The sequence below is a fragment of the Dendrobates tinctorius genome, unplaced genomic scaffold (assembly GCF_039654945.1).
Source record: "Dendrobates tinctorius isolate UK_male_01 unplaced genomic scaffold, ASM3965494v1 ptg000120l, whole genome shotgun sequence".
In the NCBI taxonomy this organism is placed as follows: domain Eukaryota; kingdom Metazoa; phylum Chordata; class Amphibia; order Anura; family Dendrobatidae; genus Dendrobates; species Dendrobates tinctorius.
In genome coordinates this window covers 32,948,662-32,964,208 of record NW_027361788.1, presented here as the reverse complement: position 1 = coordinate 32,964,208, position 15,547 = coordinate 32,948,662, and positions in this window count along the sequence as shown.

The following is a 15,547-nucleotide window of genomic DNA, read 5'->3' as shown; positions in this document are numbered from 1 at the left end:
TGTGATAAAATCAGAAATTTGGCGAAAATTTAGCAATTTTCAAATTTTGAATTTTTATTCTATTAAATCAGAGAGTTATGTGACACACAATAGTTACTAAATAACATTTCCCACATGTCTACTTTACATCAGCACAATTTTGGAAACAAAATTTTTTTTTGTTAGGAAGTTATAAGGGTTAAAAGTTGACCAGCGTTTTTCACATGGGCAACAGGATAAAATGGATCCTAAGATTTGTTGGGCAATTTCTCCTGAGTACATGGATACCTGTTTGGGTGCACAGCAGGCCTCAGAAGGGAAGGAGCGCCATTTGCCTTTTTGAGTGGAAAATATGCTGGAATATTTAGCGGTTGCCATGTCGCGTTGGAGAGCCCCCACAAGTGAAGGGGTTAAGTCACTACTTGTAGGGGGTCATTATTGTATATACAGGAGATGTGGTGGGTACATACTTCATATAAAGATCTGTGTGGCCCGGTAGTGTACAGTGATGTGAAATACTTTTTGCCCACCCCTCCTGATTTTTTACTCTTGCATGTTTGTCATACTTACAGTTGTGGCCAAAAGTATTGACACCCCTGCAATTCTGTCAGATAATACTCAGTTTCTTCCTGAAGATGATTGCAAACACAAATTCTTTGGTATTATTACCTTCATTTAATTTGTCTTAAATGAAAAATCACAAAAGAGAAAAAAGCAAAACATTGATCATTTCACACAAAACTCCAAAAATGGGCCAGACAAAAGTATTGGCACCCTCAGCCTAATACTTGGTTGCACAACCTTTAGCCAAAATAACTGCGATAAACTGCTTCTGGTAACCATCAGTGAGTTTCTTACAATGCTCTGCTGGAATTTTAGACCATTCTTCTTTGGCAAACTGCTCCAGGTCCCTGATATTTGAAGGGTGCCTTCTCCAAACTGCCATTTTTAGATCTCTCCACAGGTGTTCTATGGGATTCAGGTCTGGACTCATTGCTGGCCACCTTAGAAGTCTCCAGTGCTTTCTCTCAAACCATTTTCTATTGCTTTTTGAACTGTGTTTTGGGTCATTGTCCTGCTGGAAGACCCATGACCTCTGAGGGAGACCCAGCTTTCTCACACTGGGCCCTACATTATGCTGCAAAATTTGTTTGCAGTCTTCAAGCTTCATAATGCCATGCACAGGGTCAAGCAGTCCAGTGCCAGAGGCAGCAAAGCAACCCCAAAACATCAGGAACCTCCGCCATGTTTGACTGTAGGGACCGTGTTTTTTCTTAGAATGCCTCTTTTTTTCTCCTGTAAGCTCTATGTTGATGCCTTTGCCCTAAAAGCTCTACTTTTGTCTCATCTGACCAGAGAACATTCTTCCAAAACGTTTTAGGCTTTTTCAGGTAAGTTTTGGCAAACTACAGCCTGGCTTTTTTATGTCTCGGGGTAAGAAGTGGGGTCTTCCTGGGTCTCCTACCATACAGTCCCTTTTCATTCAGACGCCGACGGATACTACGGGTTGACACTGTTGTACCCTCAGACTGCAGGGCAGCTTGAACTTGTTTGGATGTTAGTCGAGGTTCTTTATCCAACATCCGCACAATCTTGCGTTGAAATCTCTTGTCAATTTTTCTTTTCCGTCCACATCTAGGGAGGTTAGCCACAGTGCCATGGGCTTTAAACTTCTTGATGACACTGCTCAAGGTAGACACAGGAACATTCAGGTCTTTGGAGATGGACTTGTAGCCTTGAGATTGCTCATGCTTCCTCACAATTTGGTTTCTCAAGTCCTCAGACAGTTCTTTGGTCTTCTTTGTTTTCTCCATGCTCAATGTGGTACACACAGGGACACAGGACAGAGATTGAGTCAACTTTAATCCATGTCAACTGGCTGCAAGTGTGATTTAGTTATTGCCAACACCTGTTAGGTGCCACAGGTAAGTTACAGGTGCTGTTAATTACACAAAACAGAGAAGCATCACATGATTTTTCGAACAGTGACAATACTTTTGTCCACCCTCTTTTTTTATGCTTGGTGTGGAATTATATCCAATTTGGCTTTAGGACAATTCTTTTTGTGTTTTTTCATTTAAGACAAATTAAATGAAGATAATACCAAAGAATTTGTGTTTGCAATCATTTTCAGGAAGAAACTGAGTATTATCTGACAGAATTGCAGGGGTGTCAATACTTTTGGCCACAACTGTAAATGTTTCAGAGTAACAAACAAATTAAAATATTTGACAAAGATAGCACAAGTAAACACAAAATTCAATTTGTAAATGAAGGTCTTCATTATTAATGGTGAAGAAAATACAGGGCCCTGTGTGAAAGTTATTGCCCCTATTTTTTTTTTTTTAATGGTGTTTTGTCACATCTTTGAAAAGCAAATTTCAGTTTCCCTAGTCCTACCCAGGCCTAATTACTACCACACCTATCCTCAATCAAAAAATCACTTAAATAGGACCTGCCTGACAAAGTGAAGTAGAAAAAAAGATCCTCAAAAGGTAGACATCATGCTGCGATCCAAAGAAATTCATGAACAAATGATATGGAAAGTAATTCAGATCTATCAGTCTGGAAAAGGTTATAAAGCCATTTCTAAAGCTTTGCTATTCCAGCGAACCACGGTGAGACCCATTATCCACAAATGGAGAAAACATGGTACAGTGGTGAAACTTCCTAAGAGTGGTCTGGTCAAAAAGGTACTGGGGGGGATGAAAAGGTTATTGAAATTGGCATTTTTTTAAGTTTATTTTATATGAAAAAAATATTTTCTTCAACTGTACAATATAGGAACATAGAGATACATTGATATTTACAATGTAACTGTACTTATAGTCTCTGCTTCTGAACTCACAACCTGCAGTACAGCTCACTATTAACAAATGTTGCAATATTTTTTCAGTGTGGGCGGGAGATCACTGATAGAGCTGTTACCTGTGGGCGTTATTTTTCATGATTTTAATGTTTTGAATAAAGTTTTTAGTTTATTTCTATTTTTTTAATGGTAATGCAGAGTTATTTTTCTCTCTTTGTATATACTCCATTCCGATGTCATCACTGATACAATTGTGCTCAAAAGTTTACATACTGCCGTAGAACTTTTGCTTTCTTGGCCTTTTTTCAGAGAATATGAATGATAACATCAAAACTTTTTGGTGGTCAGAGTGGTCAGCTTTACCATCTGAGAAAATAAAGAACCTTATCCATAACTACCACAAACGACTTCAAGCAGTCAATTGATATTAGAGGGGGCAATACATGGTATTAAAACAATGTGGAATGTAAACTATGATCAGGGTGATTTGGATGTTTTGGGTTGTCATTATAATTAAAAAAGAGAAAACACAGTAGTATGACAATAAATGGCTTCACCCAAACAATAACCATGAGTGGAGAAAAAGTTTTGATGTTATCATTCATAGTCTATGAAAAAAGGCCAATAAAGCAATAATTCTGCCGGGGTATGTAAACTTTTGAGCACAACTGTATACCTGACAGGCCCATACATTCTGATATCACTAATATATACCTGACAGGGGCTCATACATTCTGTATCTACAATAATATATACCTGACAGGATCCATGCAGTCTGTATCTACAATAATCTATACCTGACAGGAGCCCATACAGTCTATATCTACAATAATCTATACCTGACAGGAGCCCGTACAGTCTATATCTACAATAATCTATACCTGACAGGATCCCGTACAGTCTATATCTACAATAATCTATACCTGACAGGAGCCCGTACAGTCTATATCTACAATAATCTATACCTGGCAGGATCCCGTACAGTCTATATCTACAATAATCTATACCTGACAGGAGCCCGTACAGTCTATATCTACAATAATCTATACCTGACAGGAGCCCGTACAGTCTATATCTACAATAATCTATAAATGACAGGAGCCCGTACAGTCTATATCTACAATAATCTATACCTGACAGGAGCCATACAGTCTGTATCTACAATAATATATACCAGACAGGAGCCCATACTGTCTATATCTACAATAATATATACCTGACAGGAGCCCGTACAGTCTATATCTACAATAATATATACCTGACAGGAGCCCATACAGTCTATATCTACAGTAATACCTGACAGGAGCCCGTACAGTCTATATCTACAATAATATATACCTGACAGGAGCCCGTACTGTCTGTATCTACAATAATATATACCTGACAGGAGCCCATACAGTCCATATCTACAATAATATATATCTGACAGGAGCCCATACAGTCTATATCTACAATAATATATACCTGACAGGAGCCATACAGTCTATATCTACAATAATATATACTTGACAGGAGCCCGTACAGTCTGTATCTACAATAATATATACCTGACAGGAGCCCGTACAGTCCGTATCTACAATAATATATACCTGACAGGAGCCCGTACAGTCCGTATCTACAATAATACATACCTGACAGGAGCCCGTACAGTCTGTATCTACAATAATATATACCTGACAGGAGCCCGTACAGTCTGTATCTACAATAATATATACCTGACAGGAGCCCGTACAGTCTGTATCTACAATAATATATACCTGACAGGAGCCCGTACAGTCTGTATCTACAATAATATATACCTGACAGGAGCCCGTACAGTCCGTATCTACAATAATATATACCTGACAGGAGCCCGTACAGTCCGTATCTACAATAATATATACCTGACAGGAGCCCGTACAGTCCGTATCTACAATAATACATACCTGACAGGAGCCCGTACAGTCTGTATCTACAATAATATATACCTGACAGGAGCCCATACAGTCTGTATCTACAATAACATATACCTGACAGGAGCCCATACAGTCTATATCTACAATAATATATACCTGACAGGAGCCATACAGTCTATACAATAATATATACCTGACAGGAGCCCATACAGTCCGTATCTACAATAATATATACCTGACAGGAGCCCATACAGTCTGTATCTACAATAATATATACCTGACAGGAGCCCATACAGTCCGTATCTACAATAATACATACCTGACAGGAGCCCGTACAGTCTGTATCTACAATAATATATACCTGACAGGAGCCCGTACAGTCTGTATCTACAATAACATATACCTGACAGGAGCCCATACAGTCTATATCTACAATAATACATACCTGACAGGAGCCCGTACAGTCTGTATCTACAATAACATATACCTGACAGGAGCCCATACAGTCTATTTCTACAATAATATATACCTGACAGGAGCCCATACAGTCTATATCTACAATAATATATACCTGACAGGAGCCCATACAGTCTGTATCTACAATAACATATACCTGACAGGAGCCCATACAGTCTATATCTACAATAATATATACCTGACAGGAGCCATACAGTCTATACAATAATATATACCTGACAGGAGCCCATACAGTCCGTATCTACAATAATATATACCTGACAGGAGCCCATACAGTCTGTATCTACAATAATATATACCTGACAGGAGCCCATACAGTCCGTATCTACAATAATACATACCTGACAGGAGCCCGTACAGTCTGTATCTACAATAATATATACCTGACAGGAGCCCGTACAGTCTGTATCTACAATAACATATACCTGACAGGAGCCCATACAGTCTATATCTACAATAATACATACCTGACAGGAGCCCGTACAGTCTGTATCTACAATAACATATACCTGACAGGAGCCCATACAGTCTATTTCTACAATAATATATACCTGACAGGAGCCCATACAGTCTATATCTACAATAATATATACCTGACAGGAGCCCATACAGTCTGTATCTACAATAACATATACCTGACAGGAGCCCATACAGTCTATATCTACAATAATATATACCTGACAGGAGCCATACAGTCTATACAATAATATATACCTGACAGGAGCCCATACAGTCCGTATCTACAATAATATATACCTGACAGGAGCCCATACAGTCTGTATCTACAATAATATATACCTGACAGGAGCCCATACAGTCTATATCTACAATAATATATACCTGACAGGAGCCATACAGTCTATTCAATAATATATACCTGACAGGAGCCCATACAGTCCGTATCTACAATAATATATACCTGACAGGAGCCCATACAGTCTGTATCTACAATAATATATACCTGACAGGAGCCCATACAGTCCGTATCTACAATAATACATACCTGACAGGAGCCTGTACAGTCTATATCTACAATAATATATACCTGTCAGGAGCCCATACAGTCTATATCTACAATAATATATACCTGACAGGAGCCCGTACAGTCTATCTACAATAATATATACCTGACAGGAGCCCGTACATGACACTAGAATGTATGTGCTCCTTCAAGGTATAAATTATTAAAGCCAGCCGAATATACTGTATGGGCTCCTTCCAGGTGCCTGACTGCAGCCCATACAGTCTAGCTGGCTCACTGGTGAAGATGCTAGACTGTATGGGCTCCTTCCAGGTATATATTATTGTAGATATAGGCTGCACGGGGTCCTGTCTGCTATCTTCAAGAAAATATACCTGGAAGGAGCCCATACAGTCTAGCATCTTCACCAGTGAGCCAGCTAGACTGTATGGGCTGCAGTTAGGACCTGGAAGGAACCCATATATTCGGCTGGCTTTAATAATTTATACCTTGAAGGAGCACATACATTCTAGTGTCATGTATTGGCTGCAGTTAGGGTCAGGCAGCAGCCCATAATGTCTGCTATCTTCAAGAATATATACCTGGAAGGAGCCCATACAGTCTAGCATCTTCAGTTGTGAGCCGGCTAGACTGTATGGGCGGCAGTTAGGACCTGGAAGGAGCCTATATATTCGGCTGGCTTTAATAATTTATACCTTGAAGGAGCACATACATTCTAGTGTCATATATGGGCTGCAGTCAGGGCCAGGCAGCAGCCCATAATGTCTGCTATCTTCAAAAAAATATACCTGGAAGGAGTCCACACAGTATAGCATCTTCAGTAGTGAGCTGGCTAGACTGTATGGGCTGCAGTCAGGCACCTGGAAGGAGCCCATACAGTCTAGCATCTTCAGTAGTGAGCCAGCTAGACTGTATGGGCGGCAGTCAGGCACCTGGAAGGAGCCCATACAGTCTAGCATCTTCAGTAGTGAGCTGGCTAGACTGTATGGGCAGCAGTCAGGCACCTGGAAGGAGCCCATACAGTCTAGCATCTTCAGTAGTGAGCCAGCTAGACTGTATGGGCGGCAGTCAGGCACCTGGAAGGAGCCCATACAGTCTAGCATCTTCAGTAGTGAGCCAGCTAGACTGTATGGGCTGCAGTCAGGACCTGGAAGGAGCCCATACAGTCTAGCATCTTCAGTAGTGAGCTGGCTAGACTGTCTGGGCGGCAGTCAGGCACCTGGAAGGAGCCCATACAGTCTAGCATCTTCAGTAGTGAGCTGGCTAGACTGTATGGGCTGCAGTCAGGACCTGGAAGGAGCCCATACAGTCTAGCATCTTCAGTAGTGAGCTGGCTAGACTGTCTGGGCTGCAGTCAGGCACCTGGAAGGAGCCCATACAGTCTAGCATCTTCAGTAGGGAGCCGGCTAGACTGTATGGGCTGCAGTCAGGCACCTGGAAGGAGCCCATACAGTCTAGCATCTTCAGTAGTGAGCTGGCTAGACTGTCTGGGCTGCAGTCAGGCACCTGGAAGGAGCCCATACAGTCTAGCATCTTCAGTAGTGAGCTGGCTAGACTGTATGGGCGGCAGTCAGGCACCTGGAAGGAGCCCATACAGTCTAGCATCTTCAGTAGTGAGCTGGCTAGACTGTATGGGCTGCAGTCAGGACCTGGAAGGAGCCCATACAGTCTAGCATCTTCAGTAGTGAGCCAGCTAGACTGTATGGGCTGCAGTCAGGCACCTGGAAGGAGCCCATACAGTCTAGCATCTTCAGTAGTGAGCTGGCTAGACTGTCTGGGCTGCAGTTAGGACCTGGAAGGAGCCCATACAGTCTAGGCTCAACCGTCACATGACCTGCATCAGGACCATGATGCACTTGGTCCTGCTGCTGCTTTAAAGGTACAGCACTGATTTCTGGCCACTGCATTCACTAACAACACTGTAGGTGTATCTTTAAATCACCGCAGTGTTATGTATCTGGCTTGCCATGAAGTATTGCACCTGTAGCCCAAACAGCAGTATCAAGAGAGGAGGGCCCGGTCTGCCAGCGCATCCGGGCCCCTCTTTTTGCTACTGTTCATGGGGTCCCATACAGTAGTAAGGGCAGTAATGCCCTGATCGCGGCCCTGCCCTCAACATACACACCTCCTCAACACACACTCCTCTCACCTTCCACTATCTCCACTCACTCTTTCACTCCACATACGACCCTTTCTCTCACTCCGTCTCTCATACTCACGCCGTCATCGCCGCTGCTCCACGATCCCCGGCATCATCTTCTTCCGCCGGCGCCATCCTGGATCCAGACGTTGTCCACGCCAGCGACATGTTCTTGCGGCGACACCATCTTGGATCGGCGAAATCCCGCGATACTCAAGATGGCGTCGCCGCAAGAACATGTCGCCGGCGTGGACGACGTCGGGATCCAAAATGGCGTCGGTGAAAATTCCCCCTCCATGTCTGTATGGTCCTTGTGCACTGGGCACAGTCATGGGGAACATAAAGGATCTTCTCCAAACTGTTCCCACAAAGCTGGAGGCTACAAGTGTCCACAATGTCTTGTGCTGAAGGATAAAGATTTCCCATCAATGGAACTAAGGGGCCGAGGCCGACCCCTGATAACAATCCCATAGTATTATTCTCCTCCACCATCTGTACAGCAGGCACAATGTAGTCAGGGGGTAACATTCTCCTGGCATTCACCAAATCCAGACTCCTCCATCAGATGCCGGATACAGTGCTGCTCACCATTATTGCCACCTCTTCATTTTTTCCATAGACAGTACAATATCTGCAGAAATAAATGGAAATGTACCAAGGTTATATCCTCAGGATTTTTTAATTAGTGGTCCAAAGTAATACAACAATAAAACATTATTTTTCCACTTACATGCTGCAATTTCAAAGAAGAAACAGAATAAACAGCATGTGCAGCAATAAAGGCTCCCCTAGTTAATACTTGGTTGCACACCCTTTGGCATTGATGACAGCCTCCAAACATTTTTTGTAGCCATCGATAAGTTTCTTGCACTTGTCAGCTTGTATTTTAATCAAAGATTTTCAATGGGATTAAGGTCAGGACTCATTGCTGGCCATTTTAAAACAGTCCATTTTTTAAGTTTTCAACCATTCCTATGTATTTTTGGATCTGGGCTTTGGGTCAATGTCTTGCTGGAGGACCCATGATCTTCGACTCAAGCAAAGTTTTCTTACACTGGGTAGGATATTTCGCTCTAAAATCTTTTGATAATTCTCTGATTTCATGATTCCTGTGATATGGTCAAGGCCTCCAGTAGCAGACACAGCAAAGCAACCCCACAGCATTATGAATTCTCCACCATGCTTAACTGTTGGTAGGGTGTTCTTTTCCTTATAAGCTTCATTGCGCTGTCTGTAAAGAAAAAAAACCGTTGCTTTGCATTGCCAAAAAGATCTATTTTTGTTTCATCTGTCCACAGAACATTTTCCCAGAAGGATTGTGGTTTGTCAAGGTACTCTTTGGCAAAGATCAGTTGTTCTTTTTTATCTCTTTTCTTCAGCAATGTTTTTTTCCCCATAAAGCTCTGCTTGATTTAGTGTGCGACATATGACACTTGTTGAAATCATGACTCCAGACTGTTCCAAGTCAGCCTTCAGGTCTCTGGATGTTTGACATGGTGTTTTTTTCCACCATTTGCACCAACCTTCAAAGACATTTTTTGTCAATTTTCCTCTTTCCCCCACTTCCAGCGAGGCTCTTGATGGTACCATGCTTGGCAAACTTTTTATTAACATTGCACACTTTTGAAACTGGGATTCCAAGGTCTTTGGAGATGTCCTTCTACACTTTGAAAGTCTTGTGTTTGCTAATAATAGCAGTTCCGATGTCCTCAGACAGGTCCTTTGCCTTCACCATTGTGACAAAGGAATAGGGCCTACCATGTGGCTTTTTAAAATGCTGAAGTCATCATTCATAGGCTAATTCATGTCACATGGGCACCGACAATTAACCACAGGTGATTCTCATTTCGATTTACCACAGGCGAATCAAAATGTGTTTCCATACTAATTTAGTGTAACAGAGGGGACTAATACCAGTGTCACAGCAAGAGTCAGATTTTTCTATTTTTCCTCCCATTATTTTTTGTTTTAAATTGTTTATAATTTTCTCTTGTATTTAACACGACTGTTCTATACAAAAAACTGTTCAACTTGATTCATTTTTTTCAGAAGATGTTCTACATTAATTGAAAATATTATTTGCGCTAGAGTAATATCCGTATAGAAATGGATAAGTTAGAGTCTGCAAGGTAGTGGGATTTACATAAAAGCACTCATAAAAAATGCCTGCAGAAATTGGTATAAAGATCCAAAATATCTAAAAAAAACAACACTCCGGTAGGTTTGTTCACAATGCATACACAGCAATGCCTGCACTGATTATGAAATGATAATAAGAATAATATTAAGTCAAATGACTGCTACGACCAGCCAAACGTACCTTAGTCTCAGCACAAAAATGATGGCGTGGATATTGGACGCTGTCCCGGCCGGTGACAGACGTCCCGCTTACCGCGTGCTGGCCGCTACTCAGAGACGGTGAAGGCACCGCGTGTAAGCTGTAGCTGGCAAGGTGAAGCAGCAACCTGCAGGACCTTGCGTGACGTCACGGTCACGTGTAAGAACACGTGACTGGCTATGGAGCGCTAAAAGGACCACAGTGTGGTCCCCCTAGCCAAGGACCTTCCACTGTTCATTTTTGTGCTGAGACTAAGGTACGTTTGGCTGGTCGTAGCAGTCATTTGACTTTTTAATATTATTATTCTTATTATCATTTCATAATCAGTGCAGGCATTGCTGTGTATGCATTGTGAACAAACCTACCAGAGTGTTGTTTTTTAGATATTTTGGATCTTTATACCAATTTCTGCAGGCATTTTTTATGAGTGCTTTTATGTAAATCCCACTACCTTGCAGACTCTAACTTATCCATTTCTCTCCGGATATTACTCTAGCGCAAATAATATTTTCAATTTATATGAATTTCAGACTTTTTGGACAAATTAGCTGGTTTTATCTATCATTTGCAGCTTAGTATTCCGGTGTATAGCGCTTGGCGCCTCTGATATTTGTTTTAGATATTCTACATTATGTACTTAAAATTCATAGGTGCCGATAACGATGAGCAGGACTGTAGAGAAGTGTGATTCATCACTCCACAGGACCCGTATCCTCCAGAGTCCAGTGGTGGTGGCTTTACACTACTCCATCCGGCGCTCACCATTGTGCTTGGTGATGTAAGATTGCGGGGGCTCTGTTTGTGCTGATCAGGGCCGGCGTTAGGGGCAGGCAAACCAGGCAGCTGCCTAGGGCCCCCGCTCCCCCAGTGGCCCCCCAGCTAGCGGCACATCATGCCGCCGCTATGGGGCCCCTGTGAGGCAAGGGGGCCCGCCTGCCCCCAGCGCCGACTCCCCCCGCTGTCGCATTGAAGGAGGCAATGATGGAGGAGAGAGCGTCAGCTGACGCTCCCTCTCCCATCATTCCCTGCTCTGCCTCTGACACAGCGGGTGGGCGATGACATCATCGCGCACTCACTGTGTGCCAGGCAGTGCAGGAGACAGGAGCCGGGAGCAGCGCAGGCACGAGGAGAAGGTGAGGAGTGTTTTGTTTTTGTTTTTTAATCCGTGTGAGTACTGGACTGTGGGGCCATTCTGGCGGAGCTATATACCATTCTGGGCTGTATACCATGCTGGGCTATATACCATGCTGGGCTGTATACTCTGCTGGGCTATATACCATGCTGGGCTGTATACCATGCTGGGCTATATACCATGCTGGGCTGTATACCATGCTGGGCTACATACCATGATGGGCTGTATACTATGCTGGGCTGTATACTATGCTGGGCTATATACCATGCTGGGCTGTATTCTATGGTGGGCTATATACCATGCTGGGCTGTATACCATGCTGGGCTATATACCATGCTGGGCTATATACCATGATGGGCTATATACTATGCTGTGCTGTATACCATGCTGGGCTGTATACTGTGCTTGGCTACAGTATATACCATGCTGGGCTGTATACTATGCTGGGCTGTATACTATTCTGGGCTGTATACCATGCTGGGCTGTATACCATGCTGGGCTGTATACCATGGTGGACTATATACCATGGTGGGCTGTATACCATGCTGGGCTATATACCATGCTGGGCTGTATACCATGCTGGGCTGTGCCCTCTCCCTCACAGTAGCGGTCATATACCGGCCCCCAGGCTCACACACCCACTTCCTTGACCACTTTTCAGCCTGGCTGCCGCACTTCATGTCCTCAGAACTACTAACTCTTATCCTCGGAGACTTCAACATCCCCACCTCTCTAGGCCTCTCGCAGCTTTTGACCTTTGAGACACACAAGGACGGTAACACCCTTGATCTGGTCTTTGTCCGGCTCTGTTCAATCTCCCATCTAAATAACTCACCGCTTCCACTCTCTGATCACAACATTCTCTCCTTCACGCTCACAAATCTTCACCCACCTCAGCTCACTACTACCTGCCACATATTCAGAAATCTACAAGCTATTAACCCCCAGACACTTTCAGACTCCCTACACTCATCACTGTCCCCAATCTCCTCTTTTTCCTGTCCTGATCTGGCTGTTCATCACTACAACGATACTCTCAGAAGCACCCTTGACCAAGTAGCTCCCCTCACCCTCAGAACCTCCAAGCACAGAGTAAAACAGCCCTGGCTCACATCGCAAAATCAAGTTCTCCAGCATTGCTCTAGGAGTGCTGAACACCTATGGAGAAAAACCCGCACACCAGAAGACTTCATCCACTTCAAATTCATGTTAAGAACCTATAACGCTGCCGGTCACCTCTCCAAACAGATCTACTTCACCACCCTGATCTTCTCACTAGCCAACAACCCCAAGAAACTTTTTGACACTTTTCACTCCCTCCTCAGGCCAAAAGCACAAGCTCCTATAACAGACATTTGTGCTGATGATCTGGCCTCCCACTTTACAGAAAAAATAGATAATATCCGTCAGGAAATCTCCTCCCAACCACCAAGTGCTGTGACTCCCATCCCTTCCTGCATCTCCCCTGGCTCACTTTCCACATTTGATCCCATCACAGAAGAAGTTTTATTATTATTATACATTTATATAGCGCCATTTATTCCATGGCGCTTTACAGTGAAAAGGGGAAATATAGATAAGTACAATAAACATGTGCAAGACAAGGGACACACAAGTACAGAAGGAGAGAGGACCCTGCCCGCGAGGGCTCACAGTCTACAGGGATGGGTGAGGATACACTAGGAGTGGTTAGAGCGGGTCGTGGGGTGGTTCAGTAGACTGAGGATCATTGCAGGCTGTAGGCTTGTCGGAACAGGTGGGTCTTCATGTTCTTCTTGAAGGTTTCCGTTGTTGATGAGAGTCTGATGTGTTGCGGCAGAGTTCCAGAGTATGGGCGAAGCACAGGAGAAGTCTTGTACGCGGTTGTGGGAAGAAGAGATGAGGGGGGAGTAGAGAAGGAGATCTTGAGAGGATCGAAGGTTGCATTCAGGTAGGTACCGGGAGACCATGTCACAGATGTATGGAGGAGACAGGTTGTGGATGGCTTTGTATATCATGGTTAGGGTTTTGAACTGAAGCCTCTGGGCAATAGGAAGCCAGTGAAGGGCCTTGCATAGGGGGGAGGCTGGGGAAAGAAGAAGAAGTCTCCAGACCCCTCTCTTCCTCTCGTCCGACTACATGTAATACCGACCCCATTCCCTCACATCTGCTCCAGTCTCTCTCTCCAGTCGTTACGACTCACCTAACTACAATCTTTAATCTCTCCCTCTCCTCAGGCATTTTCCCATCCTCCTTCAAACATGCCTTCGTTACTCCATTACTAAAGAAACCCGCTCTCGACCCATCCTGCACAAACAACTACAGACCAGTCTCCAATCTCGCCTTCATCTCTAAACTTTTAGTTTACTCCCGCCTTACCCGTTACCTCTCCATTTACTCCCTTCTAAACCCTTCACAGTCCGGCTTCCGCCCCCTACATTCGACTGAAACTGCACTCATCAAAGTGACCAATGACGTTCTGATAGCAAAATGTAACGGTGACTACACTCTGCTCATTCTTCTTGACCTATCTGCAGCTATCGACACTATTGACCACCATCTCCTACTCTCTAGGCTCCAGTCACTAGGCATCAAGGACACTGCTATCTACTGGTTCTCTTCCTATCTTTCTGACCGCTCCTTCAGTGTTTTGTTCTCTGGCTCAACGTCATCTCCTCTTCCTCTCACTGTCGGGGTACCTCAGGGCTCAGTCCTTGGCCCTCTTCTTTTCTCTCTCTACACGGCCCCAATTGGACAGACCATCAGCAGAATTAGCTTTCAGTACCATCTTTATGCTGATGACACACAACTTTATACGTCTTCCCCCAACCTTACCCCTGCTGTACTGCAGAACGACAGTGACTCTCTGTCCGCAGTCTCCAACATCAAGTCCGCTCTCTATCTGAAACTCAACCTCTCAAAAACTGAACTTCTTCTGCTCCCGCCATCTAATAACCTCCCTAAATCTGTCATTTCCCTCTCCGTGGGTGGCACCACAATAGCACCCCGGCAGCAGGCACGCTGTTGTGAGTTCATTTTCCCCTTCACCGTCGATGTCTGATGAACTCCCTCTTCTGGTGAAGGAAGGTAGTGAGGCTGATTACCAAACACCTGATCTTGTAGATGATGACTGGGTAACATGAACTTCTGACTGGATATAAGGCAGCCGACACCCTTCTGAATCGCTGGTGATTTCTATGCTGGATTCTTGGAGACCAGTCTGATTCCTGCTTCCCAAAGATAAGTTTTTGCTCTGCTATTGAACTTATTAGTTTTGTTTTGTTTACCTTGTTTTTTGGAGTTCAGCCATCACCGGTCGGGGGTGTGCTGAGTTCCATTTTTGTCTCTGATCAGTTTTTCTTTTTGCTCTGTCTTCAGAACTTACCTGAGTGCTGATATAGTCTTTTTGAAGTCCTAGCGACTTCAGGGCCTGTTTTTCCTATCAGACGGTTGGGACATTTTTTGGTAGGGTTTTTTACGGATTGCAGACAGCAGCTTTTCTATCCTGTCCTTTTTAGTTAGCTTGGGCCCCATCGTTTGCTCAACCTATCTTTCTATCTGTGTTAGTGTTTTCATCTTGCTTCACCGTCATTATATGTTGGGGGCTGCCTATTGCTTTGGGGTCTGCGCTGGGCAGTTTAGAATTCCCCTTTCTTTCTTTAGGCCTATTTAGTTCTCCGGCTGTGATCGAGGGGTCTAGGGCATCGTAGGAACCCCCCACGGCTACTGTTAGTTGTTGTGGATAGGATCAGGGGTCTGCAATCCGATAGCTACCAACCTCTCTGGTTTTCTGGACTTAGCTTGTATTTTTGTTTT